Raw genomic sequence first — 16110 nt, 5'->3', positions numbered from 1 at the left:
AGTTGTGGAGCAAGTAGGGGGAAAAAAAACCAGCAAGAAAAAACCATCCAAATGTTTCACAGCAGGTAGAAAGCTAGGCAGAAAGCAAACTGAATGCTGTAAAGACAAAAGCCGAAAGCCGGCTATGGACTGTACAAAAAGAGTCAGTGCCACGGAAGGAGGTTATTTCTTCAACTGACCATAGGAGGCTTTTTGTGAGAAAACACAACACCTCTTCTTTCTGCTACGGCGCGGTACCGCAGCAGTAATGGGCCAGAGCGTGCGAGCGCCTTTGGCAGGATCGGTAACGGCCGGGGCACGGCCGAACGGCCAGCCCACCTTCCGCACAAGGAAAACACCATTCCCCTGGAACGCCACGCAGACCCAGGACAGGTAAGGCAGAGGCCGAGCCCAGGCGCCCCCATTGCCAAGGACCACCTTGGCCTTGCAGCGTCTCACGCTTCGGGGTGTTTTGCAGGCCGTGGCTAAGCTCAGGCCCTCTGCTCGTGGCTGCCCCCGGTCGCCCGGCGCCGGTCGGGCCCCAGCCCCCAGCGCGGTGCGGCGCAGGGCAGTGACCCAGCAGGGCGGCCCCCCGGGCCCCAGCCCCCCACCCCCCGCCGTGCCTGCGGCCAGGGCCCCGCGGCCGCCGGCCCCTTCCTCCTCTGCCCGCTCCCGTCGCAGACGGCTCGGTATGTGTCACGAGCGGCAGCCCCGTTGAGCAGCTCTCGGAGGGCGCGCGGCTCTGCCCGGCCGTGACCGGGGCCCGCAGGGGTTTCCCGCTCGCCCCGAGAAGGCGCTGGCCCCGAGCCGGCGCGTCCCGCCCCGCCCCGCCCGGCCCTCGGCGCCCTCGCGAGCTGAGCGCGGCCCGGCCAGCAGGGGGCGCTGGCGCTCACCGGCTGGGCGCGGGGGCGGTCCGGCGCGGGGGCGGGGCCGGTGGGGGCCGCTCCTTCCGGCCGCCCTTTAAGGGCCGCCCCGCGGGGCTCGGGCTTCCGGTGGCGCGTGCGCGGCGCGTCGGAGCGGGGGCGGGAGCGGTGCGTGTGGAGGCCGAAGGGCCGGTGCGTGTGGCGGCCGGGTCGCGAGGCGTCCCTGTGCGGTGCCGGGGCCCCTCTGCGGCCCGGCGTGGGAAGCCCGCGGCCGGCGGAGCCTGCTGGGAGCTGGGCGGGGAGCGCCGCGGCGGTCCGGCCGCCGGCAGCCATCCCCTGCGGTGGCCGGCAGCCCCTCGGGACGCCTGGAGGCCTGGCGGTGCCCGAGCCTCGCCTGCGGCAGCCGCCTGAGAGAGCAGCGCGGCCGTGTCCGGGGGCCGGAGAGCGCTGGTGGGTGAGTTCGGGCAGCGGGTGGGTCTCCGTGTGAGGTGAGGCCTGGCGCGGGCCGGGGGGTATCTCCGTGCGGGTCGGGCCGGGGGCGGGGCGGGGGCCGGGCCCCGCAGAGAAGCCCCGGTCGGGCATCGTTCGCTTTTCCACAATGTAGGGCTCTCCCCGGTTATTTTTTGTGTACTGTGTTTTGGGTCACCTGAAACCCTTTGGCCGGTTACGTTTGGTGCGGGGAGATGGCAGGTGTGGACCCTGAAAGATCTCTGGTGGGGGGTGGGGGAGGTATTTCTTGCCTTAAAACTCTGAGCCCACCTCGTGTGTCATGTTGTGAGTCTCGTGACTGTGGCAAATGGCTGAGTTGGGCGTTTTCTGATAACTAACTTCTGAACGTGTGCGTGTGTAGGCACGGGGAGATTTGTGCAGTGTGACGGAGCCCCTTGTGCTTCTGTGCTAATGTCTACCTGTTCTAGACCTCCAGAGTTGGAAAGCCTTTGTTTAGTGCCTAGTTGTGCCTGCGTAACAAATGTTTTAGCTGCTGATGGGTTATACCTCTGCTGCGAACTTCTTGCTGGGTGGCTTGATTGTTTCTGGTTGTCCGTGTAAATCTAGGCAGCTATTTTCTGCCCGGTGGTGAAGCCTATCGCTTTGGATAACAAAGGGCAGGAGTGCAATAAAGAAAAAGGTGATTCGTCTGCTGCAGCTCCTTGGAAACAATTCGTTCCTTATTTTCTGCCCTTGGGCAGGCGTTGTGCTTTCCAGATAATGCAGCCTCTCCTGTGCCTGTCCACGCCGTGCATTTTGTCCTGCCCTTGCTTGAAAAGGCTCTCCTTGCCTTCCTCCCCTCTGCTGCAGTTGCCTTAATCTCTCGCTGCTGCTGCTGCTGCTGCTGGAAGAGGGATAAAGGGAGTGTTGTCGATCGGGTTGTTAAAAGCTTTTTCGCGGGCTGTAACGCGCGGGAAAGGGGGGCCGGGGGGGAGGATCAGTTTGCGGGGAAAATGGGAAACCAACATCACCTTCCCCTCCTACGGCGCAGCCCGGCCGCACGGCTCCCCGGGGATGCCCCTGCCCGCGAGTGTACCGTGTGTGCGCCCCCCGCGTGGGGCGGGGGACGACGACACCCCCCCACACACCGTCGGCGGCACTGGGGCAACCCCTGCCCCAGGGCTCCGCGCTCGTACCCGGCTCTCCCCGCTCCGGCACGGCACGGGGCTGGACGCACCGAGGAGACCCCGGAGCGGCTTCTCGCGTCCGGGCGAGAACAGGGCCCGGCCCCGAGCAGCAGAGCGGGCACCGCCGGTAGCTCGGAGGAGCGGGGCCGGCTCGGCTCGAGGCGTCAGAGCGAAAAGGGACGAGAACCGTCCCGGAGCGTCCGGGGGTTGGGGGGGTTGGCGGATGGTCCGGTGTCCGGGTTCGGCTCCGTGCCGGGCCGTGGGGCAGCCGGAGCCGCGCCAGAGCAGGTGAGGAGCCGCATGGCCGGGCGCGCTGTGGGTCGGCGGGTTTGGGCTGTGGGGTCTCCCGGTCCGCGGAGCCCCCGGGGGGGCGGCGGGGTGCGGGCAGCAGCGGCCCCGGGCCGAGCGCTGTCGTGGGTCGGTGGTTGGGTTTTGGGGCCGAGCCCGTGCCCGTCCCCGGGGAGTAGGGGCAGCCCCACCCGGCTCTCGACTGCTCCTCGTCGGGGTCGGGCGGCGGCGACCCCGGCGGGGGCTCCTGCGGTGCCGGGCGGGTCCCCCCTTGCCCGCGAGGCAGGCAGGGACCCCGGCTGCTGCCGCCGCGGTTTGCTGGAGGCGGGCCGGGCCCGGCCCCCTGTGGGGTTGGGGTGCGGGCCCGGCGGTGCCGGCGCTGCCGGGGAAACGAGGCCTGCGAGAGCAGGAAGAAAGCGCTGCCGGGCCGGTGCTGGGCTGCCCCGCCGGGGTGCGGGGCCGGGCCCGCGCAGTTCAGTTCCCAAGGCCTCCCCGACAGTGCGCGCGTGGGCCGTGGGGGTGCAGGGCTGCGGGGTGGCTGCGCTCTCCGCGGCCCTGAGCGTTGCCCGTGGGGACTGCGGAGGGGGCCGGGACGCAGCCAGGTTCAGCTGGTTTGGTCCCTGAACGGGGAGAGCACAGCTCTTCTGTTCCTGGGCCTTGAGAGCAGGCTCCTGTGGCTGACGCCGGAGCCCTGAAACAGATCGAGTCGTGCGTTTTGAGGGCCTGAGCGAGGGGACTAAGTGGTGTGGTTTTGGGCTGAGGAGCAGAGGTCAAGTGCTGCGCTTTTGGGACTTGAGAACAGGCTCAGCAGCTGGGCTTTTTGGCTCAGAACCGGTCCCAAAGTGAGCTGGTTTGGGGGCCAAAAGCAGAAGCCGGTTTGGCTGCTTGTGGGGGTGGCGTGGGGGCATCGGGGGGCTGCAGGGGAAAGCAAGGGTTGGGCAGGGTACGAGGACCCTCCCCGGAGGTGGGGGTCCGGTCACATCGGACCCCGAAGTTCGGGAGGCCAGCATGCACCAGAGCGAACTCGCCACCTGAGGCGGGTCTCTGGAGGAAGGGTGCTTTTTGGATCCAGCGCAGCGCACCCTCTTTGGGTCCAGCTCTTCATTCTGCGCTGCTTAGAAGAGTTATTAACCAATTAATTAAACATCCAAACTAAGTCACAACAGCTCTATCGGCTCCATCGTGGTTTGGAGCTCTGAATCGGTTTCATTTGGTGTCTAACACGTTTTTTCCCCGAGGAGAGGCTACGTTTCAAGTTAATTAGTTTTCTCACAAGTGTGTCAGTCGATAAAATTGAGTTACGATTATTAAAACCACAAAGGTGACAGGAGTCTCACGGATCGGGTCTATTTCTGAAAATGTATTCATCCCATGCAAATGTCATCGGGATACAGATCATCTGCACTTCATGCTCTGACAAGACAAGATGCTGAGACAGGGATGAGCTCCAAAAGGACTACTGAAAAGAAAAAAAACCACGCACTTCATGAAGTCATGGGGGGTTTTTTGTTTGCATTTGGGGGGGCGGGGTGGCTTTAACAAAAGAGTGCAGTGTTGGCTGGCAGCAGCCTGCAGAGCATTTTTGCTGCCTGATCTCTCCTGTTCTTCTCTTCCACTCCTCTTTCAGGGCTGTAATTGTCATTTGGATAGTTTTAGAAGAGCAGTTAAGTTCCTCGCCTGTGTCTCAATGTGCTGGTAATACCAGGAAGGTGAATGCTTGAACCGGTCGGGTGGGTGGGAATAACTTGGCTGCAGGTAGAACTTCTGAGGGAAGACCAGCAAAACCAGGAAGCAAATAGCAAGTTCCCAAAAAATGTGCGGGTGTCAAACACATAAAAGTTTTATTGCCGAATGTTTTGTTTTTGGCAATATGTTCCAAATGCCTATTTTTGGTAAACATAAATTTTCAGGAGATTCAGGGTTGTGTGTGGCAAAACATGTCCCTCTGTTTTTGTGTCCTGCCGCACAAACGGCCGGCGGCAGGGCTCTCGTTCCCCGCTCTCGCTATTGCCACAGCAGGGTTGCGATATTTAGACCTAAGGGATGGGTTTAGGAATGGAAGGAGAGAGAACGCCTGTGTTCTGTAAGGGCTATGAATGCTGACCCTTTGCCTCCGTCTGCCGCTTTTCCTGTGCGGGTGATGAAGCTGTTTTACTTTCCTCTGTTGTTCCTGGTCTAAGTAGTTGCAAGGCTGTCGCCGCTGTGGGTGTGCAATTTGTGTTGCTGTGTTTCTGTGGAGTCCTAGCTACGGCTCGCTTCTAGTGTGGCCAAGCGTCAAGGTAGGGCTTTCAGCTTAAAGCTTCAGAAGCGCTGCGCGCCGAGATGGGTGTAGGTGAAACTGCTGTTGCGCCTGCAGCTGTGCTCGCAGGGATGCTGGGTGGCTCCGCATCAAACCGGCGAGGTGCGCGTGGACCTCCGTCGGGCTGCGCCCTGGGTGCGCGAGCGTGCCGTGTTTTTGCTGTTCCGGCTTGTACGTGCGAGGGCTTAACGTTTGATTTAATGCATTTCCTTTAACGGCAGGCTGTAGTTGGGCTCTAGATGGTATTCCTACGTGGGCGCAGGAGCTGTGGAATGGTTAAGCTGTTGCTGTGCCTCCAGGTGACTTGTTCAGTAACACTGTTTTTCCAGGTGCAGATGGATGAGTCGTGCAGGGCAACGGAGGAGAGCCCAGGGGAGCGCTGTAAGAAGGTGAGTCTGTGTGTAGTACTGGAGGGAAGATGTGACTGATGGCTATAGGGCTCCATTACGGGTTTTACTCTTTTTTTTTTTTTTTTTTGTGATCTGAGGGTGCTAAGCGATGAGCCGAGCGTGATCTGGGCCCTGGAGGTGAGTCAGGCAAGGTGACCGGTGCTTGGTGGGCTGGAGTAGGTGTTCTTTTTCAGGTTATTCAGGGTTTTTTCTCCTTCTCTTCACTTTCCCATCCCAATTTGGGGCCGATTCCCTCAAACAGGGACTTCCCCCTGTGGGGCTGCTTATGCAGCCTGGGAGCTGCTGCCTGGGCACAAAAATACCTCAAACCCCTTGACTCTGGGCCTGCAATGAGGGGTGAAAATACAGGAAGAATTCTGGTGGAAAGAAAACAACTTGGGGCTTCTGGGAAAGCCAACTCCAGCTGGATTTGTGCGGCTGGAAAGGAAAAAAAAAAGGGGGTGGGGGGAAGGAACAACAACCTAAAAGCACCCGCCAACCATTCTCATGCACAAAACCGAAAGTGAAAATGACCATTTTTTGTAGGGCAAAAGCACAAAAAATCCCCACAGAACTCAGTAGTTTGGAAAAGCAACCCCAATTATTACATTATGTAAAGAAGGCGGGGGAAAAAAAAAGAAAACCAAACCAAAACCCGATCACAACCCTGATGCCACATGCCTACAAGCAGTTCCTGGGGCTTATTCTGCGGGGGTGGGAACCCAACCTTGTTCCCCAGGTTTGCTGTGCTGCTTCTCCTCCCTCGAGACACTTTGCTGTTTGGTGCAGAGGCAATGAACGGCGCTGCTGGGGCTGCGAGGGGGAAAGGTGCAGAGGAATAGAAGCTCTGTGGATGCAGCCAAGTTACGGTTTCTGGATGGTATTAATCGAGAAGAGTAATTCAGATAATGCTGCTGCCCAGCGACCAGAATTGGGTACTGAGCCCGGGAGCCGCGCACGCGCGGTGGCGTCCCTGTGATCCCCATTGCTCTCTCCGCAGGTAACAGCCCTGCGATGCTGCAGTGCCTGCGAGGTGATGCCGCCGTGCTCGTTGCTGCTTCCTGGTAAGGAAAGGCCTCCTCTGCTCTTGCTGCAGCGTGGTGGTGTGTCGGACACGATTCCCTGTGTCGGGTGAGGCCTAGGGCTGCCGGCGAGGTGAGCGAGCCCCTTTGGTGGGTGCAGGGGTATCTCCTTGTGTGCCTGTACTACTGGGGCTGGTGGGATGGGAAGCTTCAAATGACCCGCCGAGGCAGGCTTCTGGTATGCTAAAGGCGAGCGGGTGAGGGCAGCCCTAGGAGTTACCCGGGAGCTGATAGAAGGGAAGAGGGAAAGGAGGAGGAGGATGATGACCTTTTCCCCCTGCAGCTTCTGGGTGCAGAAGATGGCCGACTCCCCAGCTCACCAGAGCTCCCCCTCAGCCTCCCCTGGCCCCCCTTGCCCCGTGCGCCTGCCCCCAGCTCCAGCACGGGCGAGCTAGGCTACGTGCCTAGGAAGCCTCATCTGGTAAGAGCTGTAAGACACCCACGTATTCTCTTCAGGTGGAGGACGGCCTAGAGTCTGGAGCTGCAGAAGAGGCAGGGAGGAGAGGAGGGGAAAGAAGCATCTGAACGGCTAAATTGTGCCAGCAGCGCTGAGAGCGAGAGTCGCGGTGAGTCCTGGGCCACTGGGGCCCCGTTGCCTCTCTTGTGCGTCCTGGGCCCTCCCTGTCTCTCCCCCGGCCCCCTCTCTTTCCTTACCTGCTGCAAAATTTACTTTTTTTTTTGCGCCCCCCCCCCCCCCGCACCTTCTTTCTCCATCTCGCTCTGAGTGTCTCCCTGCCTCCCCGTCTTTTCAGTCCTCCCTCTCTCTGTCCTGTAGCCTGTGGCTCCTTTTTCTTTCTCCGCCTCTCTCTGCCTGGCTCTGGCTCCGTTTTTTTTTTTTTTTATTCCTCCTGCTCTGTCCTGTAGCCTGTCGGTGTTTTGTTGTTCTCTGGCTCTCTTGATCTGACTCCCTGTGTTACCGAAAAACGCGTTGAAATCGGAAACGACTCCTCAACACCAATTTAGTATTAAAGAGCAGGCATTCTTTATTCGTGGCGCCGGATGCACGGGGGATCGCTCCTCCTGGCGTGCGTACCTCACACACCTTTCCCGTACAATTTGTAGATCAATGTTTTACCTATTCATACATATTCATTATTGTCCTGTCTGCTGATTGGTACGAACTTGCTCGTTCCGTATGTAAATCGCTGCGCAGGCTCGGTTGTCCTCTTCCGTTGTTCTCTTCTGTTACTTGGGTCGGTGGTGGTCTGTGAGTCGGTGGTCGCGATCTCCCCCTGCCGGAATTACCTTTTACCTTCTTGGCTCTTAATCTTGGCAGTCTTGGCTAGTTTTCTCAGTCCGCTAAGCGAAACCGCGTTTTGTCATCCTTTTCTGACAGAAGCATGTTGTCTGTTGTTCTGCTGACATTAACGATCGCCTAGGGACTAAAATGCAGATCGACAGGTGCGCTGATTGGTACGCTCCATGTTCCCGTAATGGAACACCGTCTCTGGTTGATTTCATCACTTTGGTTACATTTCCCCTGTTTGGAAGTTCTGAAATAATAATTTTCTCAATACTTCCATCCTAGATCAATAATATTCCACTATGTCAGTTTAGTGTTTGCTTCATGTTCTGAAATTTTTCACTTGATTGTGGTCTCCAGGGTGTATGCAGGTCCCATTTTCTACCCAAAATTTTATTAATTTGTTGAAGTACCTCTGCAAAAAAATGTGGTGCTCTATCAGAGGACATTCCCGTTGGCACTCTAAATCTTGGTATTATTTCCTTCAGCAACGTTTTAACTACTACTCTAGCTTTGTCGGTGCAGCACAAGAAAGCTTCTGGCCATCTAGAAAATTTGTCAGTCAGCACTGACAAATACTGCTCTATCTATTTTGTCTGGGTAACTCAGAGAACTTAATTTGCTAATAATTTCCGGGAGAATTTTTTGTTTTGTTACTCCTAAAGGTTGTTTCCTTTGGTTCAGGGGATTATTTCTAGGACAGATTGGACACTTAGCTACTATGGGTTTAACTATTCTTGTCATGCCTACACACGCTACAGATGTTTTTAAACTCAAAACCGTAGCGCCTACAGCCTAATGTGTTTGCTCATGGTTTTCTTTTGCAAGTTCTGTCATAACTTGTGGGGTGGTTGTTGTTATTGTTTTTCTGGTGTTACCTACCATCTCTCTGTGTTTTGTGATGCTTCCAATTGTTCTGCTAATTGCTCATCCAATTTATTATATCTCGGTTTCAACTTTGGAATTCTGATCTGTTTTACTGGTACTAGTGCAAGGATACCTTGCTCTGCAGTCCTCTTTGCAGCTTTATCGGTCAGTCGTTTGCTTATGTTTACAGCCGTCTGGCCAAATTGATGAGCTTTGCAACGCTTTACCGCCACTTCTTTTGGTTTCTGCACGTCTTCCGGAAGTTGGAGAATTTCTTCTTTATGCTGTATTGATGATTCTTGGGCTGATGGCAGTCCTTTCTCCTTCCCAATAGCTCCATGATCGTGGATCACACCAAATGCACGTTTGGAATCAGTCTAGATATTTATCCTTTGTCCTTCTGCCATTCGCAGAGCTCGCTTCAATGCTACCAATACTGCTTTCTGTGCTGAGGTGTTTGCAGGCAGCACCCCTGACTCCGTTCCCTCGGCGGCGATAACGACAGCATATCCGGCCATTCGCTTCTCTTCTCGCCCAGAGCTTCTTCCATCTGTAAACACCTCCAGATCAGGATTTTCCCAGAGGTTTGTGTCTCAGGTCTGGTCTGCTGGAATAGACTTGTTCAATAGTTAGCAAGCGATCGTGTTCTAAATTGTCCGTAAGGTTTTCTGTTGTTAAAAACATAGCAGGATTCAGTATAGCAGTAGTCTTCGATTCCACATCGTCTTGTTCTAACAGAACAACTTGATATTTCAACATTCTGCTAAGGGATAGCCAACGACCCCTCTTTTGTTCTAAAACAGTCACCGCTATGTGCGGGACATATACTGTCATGTTCTGTCCCATTGTTAACTTTGGGGCTTCCCGGATCGGCAGCGCTGTCGTTGCTACTGCCCGTAAACACCTAGGCCATCTTTTACTCGCGTGGTCAGGTTGTTTGGAGAAGTAGCCCACAGGTCTCTTCCAGGTTCCCAGTCGCTGTGTCAGCACTCCAAGGGCTAAATGTTGTCTTTCGTGGACAAACAACTGAAAAGGTTTAGCGAAATCAGGTAGGCCTAATGCAGGGGCCATCATCGAGGCTCTTTTCAGTTCTTTGAATGCCGTTTGGCATCCGGGCGTCCAGGTTAAATATTTATCCTTTTGAGTCTTTCAATGCCTCAAATAATGGTTTTACATACAGTCTATAGTTCAGAATCCAGAGCTGATGCTATTTCATTGTTTTCAGAAAAGCTCTCAGTTCCTTCGGGCTGCTAGGTTCGGGAATTTGACAAATAGTTTCTTTCTTTTCACTTTCTAATTGTCTTTGTCTTTGAGATATTTCAAATCCTAAATAAATGGCTGCTTCTTTTCCTATTTGGGTTTTGTTTCTGGAAACTCCGCATCTTCCTTGGCCCAGAAAATTTAAAAATTTCAAAACATTTTTCTTTACTTTGTGCCGCTATCAGAATGTCATCTGCATTCTGTAACAAGATGCCTCTCCCTGGGTTCTGTTTTTTCTATATCTCTAATTTTTTTTTGCCAGCTGAGTCTCAAGTATCGTAGGACTATTTTTAAATCCTTGTGGAAGTACGGTCCATGGTAGCTGTGTCTTTCATTCTGTGGTGGGGCTTTCCCATTGCAAAGCAAATAGGTTTTGACTTTTTATGCCTGGAGGTATGCAAAAGAAGGCGTCCTTCAAATCTAGTACAGTAAACCATTTATGCTCCTCCTTTAAAAGAGGTCAGTAAAGTGTATGGATTAGCTACTACCGGATGTATATCTTGGACCACCTGATTTATAGCCCTTAAATCGTGAACTAGCTAATACTCTTTGCCTCTAGATTTCTTTACTGGCGACACAGGAGTACTATATTCTGATTCACATTCCACTAAAAGCTCATATTCTGAAAAATTTTATAATTAACTTCTGTAATCCTTTTCGAGCCTCTCGCTTAATAGCGTATTGTTTTTGTCTTACGGGCTTGGCTCCAAGCTTTAAGGTTACTTTTACCGGCTCTGCCCACTTAGATCGCTCCGGAGCTCCGCTCGCTCAAACCAAAGGAATTACTACGTTTTCCACTTCCTCGGGAACCTGTTCCTCCCTGGAGGAATCCTGTAACATAAACGCTCTCGCCTCTGTGGCTTTTGATTCTGGTATTAGTGATTTAATCTCTCGATCTTTAAAAGTTACTTGAGCATCTAATTGACCTAATAGATCTCGTCATAACAGAGGCAGTGGACATTCAGGCATATGCAGAAACTGGTGAGTTGCCCATTGCTTCTCCAATTTAAACTTTAATGGCTCTGAGAGGGGCTAATTTTTCTTTGCCCTGTTGCGCTAGCAACATCTACTGATTTATGATCAAATTTCTCTTCACGTGTATTCAATACCAAATAAGTGGCTCCCGTATCTACCAAAAATTCTATTTCTTCATTCCGTAGCTTCAGTGTAACCAGGTGTTCAGCTAGGGTTGATTCCCCTGGTCTCCTTCATGCCAAGCTACTTCAAGCATTTAACCCAGATCTCTGGATTCAGGTTGTTCTAGTTTCTGAAGGTTGTTTTCTCTCCCCCCGCCCCCATCTGGGGCTGATTGTCTTATGAATATAGAGACCAGCTGAATTGCTTTTTCTGGTTTTTCTGGGTTCAAATGAGTATATTTTCTGGTGGTCACCTTCAGTCTTTCCATAAAGGCTGAAGGGGACTCACTTAATTCTTGTCTCACTTCATAAATTTTGACCAATTTATTGCTTTTGGCATTGCTTGTCTTACTCCAAATAAAATCTCTCTCTGACATCTAGTCAACATTCCCCTGGGTCCTGGCTGATTAGGGTCCCACTCGGGATTTGTAGATGGAAAATTCTTATTCATTGTTCTCTGTAAATTCCCGTTAGCATGTGCTCCCTGCACCTGCCTTCTGGCTGTATTCCATACTATTTTCTTGTCAGTTTCATCAAGCGAAGTATCCAGTATCACAAGTAGAGCAACACTCTTTCAAGTTCTCACCACGTTTTCCTCTTTTCAGAAACATTGCCGTAGAATCTTGTGGACATACCTCACGCTGTTTCTGCTGCTCGGGATGATTCCACGGTGTAAAGAACAAATCAACATATGCCACTTCTTCCCGTTTGCCTTCCCTTTTTACAAAACAACATTAATTGCAAGATGGTACGATATTGCAATGTCTCATGTTCTGGCCATTTGTGCCCACCTTCCAATTGATACGTTGGCCACCAATGATTGCAATATTCAATTAATGGTTTCCGAGTTAGTGGGTCACCGCCCCCGACGTCTTTCCAGTGCTTCAAAATACATCGCAAAGGTGTTCTCTGTGGGATAGGTTTCCTACTCAGTAATGCTCCCGTCTCCCAGTCGACTAGTAGTTGTGATTGTGCGCTATCGCAAATAGTAGTCAGAGGGACTCCAACCCCCGTTAGAGGTCTCACTGGAAATCTGCCACTGGGATCTGTAGCCCCCTGCTAGATATCCCTGGAGACTTCAACCCCCTGTTGAAGACTCCCCTACCCTCGGGTCCCGCTCCACAGGCTTTCGCCTAGCAGAGACTTACCAACCGAGGCACCTCTTGGCCCCGACCCTGCGTGGCTTTCGCCGCGCCTTACGGGCAGGCCTGTGGGACTCAAACCCGCTATCCTATCCTATGTGGGAAACTAACCCCACGTATTATTCTACCTAAGTTTCTTCTTCAAAGAATGCCTTGTTTACCTCAATCCAGGGGATCTTGCTCAGAATTCTCTGGCCCGGGGATCGGAAGCTCTCCCGGAGAATTCCTCGGGGCCGGCTGCAGGTCCCACGATCCCACGGATCCGTCGAGATTCAAAAGCAGGTTCCCACCTGGGGTGCCAAAACTGTTACCGAAAAACGCGTTAAAATCGGAAACGACTCCTCAACACCAATTTAGTATTAAAGAGCAGGCATTCTATATTCACGGCGCCGGATGCACGGGGGATCGCTCCTCCTGGCGTGCGTACCTCACGCACCTTTCCTGTACAATTTGTAGATGAAAATTTTACATACTCATACATAGTCATTATTGTCTTGTCTAGCGATGGGTACAAACTTGCTCGTTCCGTATGTCAATCACTGCGCAGGCTCGGTTGTCCTCTTCCGTTGTTCTCTTCTGAGTAGGTGGTGTTACTTGGGTCGGTGGTGGTCTGTGAGTCGGTGGTCGCGATCTCCCCCTGCCGGAATTACCTTTTAGCTTCTCGGCTCTTACTCTTGGCAGTCTTGGCTAGTTTTCTCAGTCCGCTAAGCGAAACCGCGTTTTGTCATCCTTTTCTGACAGAAGCATGTTGTCTGTTGTTCTGCTGACATTAACGATCGCCTAGGGACTAAAATGCAGATCGACAGGTGCGCTGATTGGTACGCTCCATGTTCCCGTAATGGAACACCGTCTCTGGTTGGTTGATTTCATCGCTTTGGTTACACCTGTTCCTGTTGTTCAGTTTCTTCTTTTTTGGCTTTGTGTGATTCTCTCTGTGATTCTGTTTTTCTCTGCCTGGCTTTTCCCAGCTCCCCGTCCCTCACTTTTAATGCCCATTATCCTTCACCAGCACACTCTCCCTTGGTTCCCATCCTCGTTTCTGAATTCCTCCTGCTTTGCCACGTAGCCCGTGACTTTTTTCTTAATCTCTCTCTGTCTGCCTCAACGCTCCCCCCGTGCTTTTTAATTCGTCTTCTCTGCTCTGTACCCTGCTACTGTTCTTGCCGAACTGTGAGGGAACTGTGAGGGAACTGTGAGGGAACTGTGAGGGAACTGTGAGGGAACTGTGAGGGAACTGTGAGGGAACTGTGAGGGAACTGTGAGGGAACTGTGAGGGAACTGTGAGGGAACTGTGAGGGAACTGTGAGGGAACTGTGAGGGAACTGTGAGGGAACTGTGAGGGAACTGTGAGGGAACTGTGAGGGAACTGTGAGGGAACTGTGAGGGAACTGTGAGGGAACTGTGAGGGAACTGTGAGGGAACTGTGAGGGAACTGTGAGGGAACTGTGAGGGAACTGTGAGGGAACTGTGAGGGAACTGTGAGGGAACTGTGAGGGAACTGTGAGGGAACTGTGAGGGAACTGTGAGGGAACTGTGAGGGAACTGTGAGGGAACTGTGAGGGAACTGTGAGGGAACTGTGAGGGAACTGTGAGGGAACTGTGAGGGAACTGTGAGGGAACTGTGAGGGAACTGTGAGGGAACTGTGAGGGAACTGTGAGGGAACTGTGAGGGAACTGTGAGGGAACTGTGAGGGAACTGTGAGGGAACTGTGAGGGAACTGTGAGGGAACTGTGAGGGAACTGTGAGGGAACTGTGAGGGAACTGTGAGGGAACTGTGAGGGAACTGTGAGGGAACTGTGAGGGAACTGTGAGGGAACTGTGAGGGAACTGTGAGGGAACTGTGAGGGAACTGTGAGGGAACTGTGAGGGAACTGTGAGGGAACTGTGAGGGAACTGTGAGGGAACTGTGAGGGAACTGTGAGGAGGGGGGCGGCCCCCCGGGCCCCAGCCCCCCGGGCCCCAGCCCCCCCCCGCCTGGGGCCAGGGCCCCGCGGCCGCCGGCCCCTTCCTCCTCTGCCCGCTCCCGTCGCAGACGGCTCGGTATGTGTCACGAGCGGCAGCCCCGTTCAGCAGCTCTCGGAGGGCGCGCGGCTGTGCCCGGCCGTGACCGGGGCCCGCAGGGGTTTCCCGCTCGCCCCGAGAAGGCGCTGGCCCCGAGCCGGCGCGTCCCGCCCCGCCCGGCCCTCGGCGCCCTCGCGAGCTGAGCGCGGCCCGGCCAGCAGGGGGCGCTGGCGCTCACCGGCTGGGCGCGGTGGCGGGGCCGGTGGGGGCCGTTCCTTCCGGCCGCCCTTTAAGGGCCGCCCCGCGGGGCTCGGGCTTCCGGTGGCGCGTGCGCGGCGCGGCGGAGCGGGGGCGGGAGCGGTGCGTGTGGCGGCCGAAGGGCCGGTGCGTGTGGCGGCCGGGTCGCGAGGCGTCCCTGTGCGGTGCCGGGGCCCCTCTGCGGCCCGGCGTGGGAAGCCCGCGGCCGGCGGAGCCTGCTGGGAGCTGGGCGGGGAGCGCCGCGGCGGTCCGGCCGCCGGCAGCCATCCCCTGCGGTGGCCGGCAGCCCCTCGGGACGCCTGGAGGCCTGGCGGTGCCCGAGCCTCGCCTGCGGCAGCCGCCTGAGAGAGCAGCGCGGCCGTGTCCGGGGGCCGGAGAGCGCTGGTGGGTGAGTTCGGGCAGCGGGGGGCGGGTGTGTGTCTCCGGGCGGGGCCGGGGGGCTCCGTGCCCCGCAGAGGAGCCCCGGTCGGGCATCGTTCGCTTCCGAACAATGCAGGTCTGTCCCTGGTTATTTTCTGTGTACAGTGTTTCGGGCCACCTGAAAGCCTTTGGCCGGGTAGGTTTGGTGCAGGGCGATGGCAGGTGTGGACCCTGAAAGATCTCGGGTGGGGGGCGTGGGAGGTATTTCTTGCCTTAAAACTCTGAGCCCACCTCGTGTGTCATGTCGTGTTATCATGTCGTGAGTCTCGTGACTGTGGCAAATGGCTGAGTCGGGCGTTTTCTGATAACTAACTTCTGAACGTGTGCGTGTGTAGGCACGGGGAGATTTGTGCAGGGTGACGGAGCCCCTTGTGCTTCTGTGCTAATGTCTACCTGTTCTAGACCTCCAGTGTTGGAAAGCCTTTGTTTAGTGCCTAGTTGTGCCTGCGTAACTGCTGTTGCGCCTGCAGCTGTGCTCGCAGGGATGCTGGGTGGCTCCGCATCAAACCGGCTGCCGGGCGGCCGGGTTGTGCCGCAGAGCATGCCGGGAGCTGTAGTCCTTGCGGCTGCCGGGCGGCCGGGTTGTGCCGCAGAGCATGCCGGGAGCTGTATTCCTGGCGCAGTGGCTGCCGGCCCTGTCACGTGGTTCGCCGGGCGTGGCGGGAGGCGTGGTCTTCCGGCGCTCGGGTGCCGGGCGGCCGTGGCGCGTACGGTACGCGAGGTGTATTTTTGGGGTTGGATTCGTGTTGATTACTGGGGGCTTGCGGGTGCGGCCGCTTCCCGAGAAGCGGTGAGTTCCCCGGGAGCTGATAGAAGGGAAGAGGGAAAGGAGGAGGACGATGACCTTTTCCCCGTGCCCAGGGCGCAGATGATGGCCGCGTCCCCGGCCCACCGGAGGTCCCGCTCAGCCTCCCCTGGCCCCCCTTGCCCCGTGCGCCTGCCCCCAGCTCCGGCACCTCCCCATAAGCGTGCTGCATAGCCTTAGGCCGCCCCCAGGCCCTGTCGTGAAGGCAGCAAGCCGTCCCTCAAGCGCACTGGATTCCCCCTTGGTGCAGGGGCCCTTAGCAGTAGCGTGGGGAGGGAGCGGTGTGTCCAGAAGCCCCTGCGAAAGGAGAGGCTTTGGCCAGGGTCGATCGACGGTAATGACGGTCGCTGTTTCTTCTTTCCCTCTCCCAGAGACCGTGCTGAGGACGTGGTTGTCTGTCCTTCCCCCGGGGATGCCGTTGCCTGCGGCCGTCTCAGGCTCGCGTGGCTTCTCTCTGCCCG

General features: G+C 55.7%; 1 long non-coding RNA gene across 2 annotated transcripts; it reads left to right on the top strand.

The window, feature by feature from the left end:
* The first annotated feature begins 1061 nt into the window (after positions 1 to 1061).
* On the top strand, positions 1062 to 16110 carry LOC142068238 (uncharacterized). 2 transcript variants are annotated; one of them, XR_012664234.1, is made up of 4 exons: positions 1062 to 1292; positions 5375 to 5434; positions 6435 to 7082; positions 16021 to 16110. It is a non-coding gene; the product is annotated as an uncharacterized LOC142068238 (long non-coding RNA). The 2 variants fall into 2 exon arrangements; XR_012664233.1 differs by lacking the exon at positions 1062 to 1292 and having other exon boundaries at positions 4886 to 5434.

The sequence above is a fragment of the Phalacrocorax aristotelis genome, chromosome 24 (genome assembly GCF_949628215.1).
Source record: "Phalacrocorax aristotelis chromosome 24, bGulAri2.1, whole genome shotgun sequence".
NCBI lineage: Eukaryota > Metazoa > Chordata > Aves > Suliformes > Phalacrocoracidae > Phalacrocorax > Phalacrocorax aristotelis.
The sequence above is the reverse complement of the archived record's forward strand: the minus strand, read 5'-3'. Positions and strand labels throughout refer to the sequence as shown.